Genomic DNA, 2,694 nt, shown 5'->3' on the forward strand with positions numbered 1-2,694 from the left:
CAGTTTACAATTTTACACATCTGTAACCATTACTAATCTCCACACAGCTGAAGAATATAGAAGTGAGATAACATTTATAGAGCCACACAATTTCAGTTTTTCCATATTTCCTTAAGTTTCTCTCATCTTATCCTGTGTTTCCATACTTCAGCACTGATTGAAATGTGGCATTTTAATGTTTTTTTGGGTTTTTTTTTTCGGTCTTACATTTTTTTCTTTCCTTGAAGCAAGGAAAATGTGAACTTAACTGCGGGGATGCCTAATTTGAAGTGACTTCAAGTGGTAGATATTAAGATGCGTAAAAAGCCTGAAACCAGAATAGTTTTAAACCTCTTCTTATTATACAGATTATACATCAGTTACACCTGAGAGCCTTCTTCATTGTTTCACAGAGGTTCTGTTTTCCTCCAAATTTTCATTTCTTTATGCTAAGCTTGATTTGTGCATTTGGTATGTCACCAACTTTTCAATTTTTAATTTAAAATAACTTGCATGTATTTGTGTAAGTATGTGTGTGGTATATTCATCCTAGTTTCACAAATAGCTTAATAAGGATGATATCTCCTGAAAGAGTGACTCTACTGGTTCAGGGGGAAAATGGGATTTACTTTTAGCACCCATTTATGCTTCAATCTTACCTATACTTATAATTTTTATTCTCTAAAAAGCATCCCTCTTAGTAATTATTTACAATGCTTTGGAAAGGCAGAAAATCCTGTGCTTAACATTCCATGATTGGCCTCAGTCCAGATGCAGGCCCTCCGTGTCTCTCACTTGGTATTCTAGCATGTGCATCTGGCTGCTGCTTGTCATGTATTAGTTTAATTTGGTATTAGTTCAGGCCATCTTCTTTTTATCTGTACATATTACATTGCTATTCTTTATCTCAGCATCTGTGCCTTAAGCAGATAAGAATGTAAGGTATGGTGACAAGATCAGCACCCCAGGCCCTTGTTAATAAAATGGCTTTTTTCCCCTAAAGATAATGCAATTTTATCTCAAAAAATCCATGTTTGTAAAAATTTGAAGTTTCTGCCAAATTGCTCTTTATTAACTCAGAAAAGTTCAGTCTGTCTTTTGTTTGTTCTTAATCCATATGTGAGACTTCTTAAATATGTCTGTTTAGCAAATGTCTATTGTATACAAAGTAGACAGAAGCGTACTGTGAGCCTTGTGCACCCATTGCTGAGTCAACTCTTGCCAACCCTGCTTCGGTCATGCCTTTAGCCACTTCTCCTCCTCCACTCTTCATCTGCAGCAAGTCTCTGATATTAAACTATTTCACCAATAACTCCTCAGTTTGCATTTCTATGATAAAAGAATTCATTTTAAAATAATCTAACAAAATATTATCTTTTTCAAAAAATTAACAAGAAGAATTTAATATCAAATAGCCAATCTGTTCAAATTTTCAATTAACTTGCAAATGTCTTCTGTTTAAAAATGTAACATCGGAGGAGGTGGCACCCAAGATGGCTGAATAGGAACAGCTGCAGCCTACAGCTCCCAGCATGAGCAACACAGAAGACGGGTGATTTCTGCATTTTCAACTGAGGTACCGGGTTCATCTCACTGGGGTGTGTCACACAGTTGATACTGGTCTGCGGGTGCAGCCTGACAAGTGAGAGCTGAAGCAGGGGGAGGCATCACCTCACCTGGGAAGCACAAGGGGGAAGGGAATTCCTTTTCCTAGCCAAGGGAAATTGAGACACACAACACCTGGAAAATCGGGTAACTCCCACCCTAATACTGCACTTTACCAAGGGTCTTAGCAAACGGCACACCTGGAGATTATATCCCACACCTGGCCCAGAGGGTCCCATGCCCATGAAGCCTCCCTCATTGCTAGCACAGCAGTCAGAGATCTAGCTGCAAGGCAGCAGCGAGGCTGGGGGAGGGACGCCCACCATTGCTGAGGTTTAAGTATATAAACAAAGCCACCAGGAAGCTCGAATTGGGTGGAGCCCACCTCAGCTCAAGGAGGCCTGCCTGCCTCTGTAGACTCCACCTCTGGGGACAGGGCATAGCTAAACAAAAAGCAGCAGAAACCTCTGCAGATGTAAAAGTCTCTGTCTGACAGCTTTGAAGAGAGCAGTGGTTCTCAGCATGGAGGTTGAGATCTGAGAATGGACAGACTGCCTGCTCAAGTGGGTCCCTGACCCCTGAGTAGCCTAACTGGGAGACATCCCCCACTAGGTGCAGACTGACACATCACACCTCACATGGCTGGGTACACCCTGAGACAAAGCTTCCAGAGCAAGAATCAGACAGCAACATTCGCTGTTCAGCAATATTCTATCTTCTGCAGCCTCTGCTGCTGATACCCAGCAAACAGGGTCTGGAGTGGACCTCAAGCAAATGCCAACAGACCTACAGCTGAGAGTCCTGACTGTTAGATGGAAAACTAACAAACAGAAAGGACACCCACACCAAAACCCCATCAGTACATCACCATCATCAAAGACCAAAGGCAGATAAAACCACAAAGATGGGGAAAAAGCAGTGCAGAAAAGCTGGAAATTCAAAAAATCAGAGCGCATCTCTCCCTCCAAAGGAAGGCAGCTCATCACCAGCAACAGATCAAAGCTGGACAGCAAATGACTTAGACAAGTTGAGAGAAGAACGCTTCAGTCAATCAAACTTCTCAGAGCTAAAGGAGGAACTTCGTAACCAGCGCAAAGAAACTAAAAGTCT

This window comes from Trachypithecus francoisi, unplaced genomic scaffold, assembly GCF_009764315.1.
Source record: "Trachypithecus francoisi isolate TF-2019V2 unplaced genomic scaffold, Tfra_2.0 Contig01124, whole genome shotgun sequence".
Taxonomy (NCBI): Eukaryota; Metazoa; Chordata; class Mammalia; order Primates; family Cercopithecidae; genus Trachypithecus; species Trachypithecus francoisi.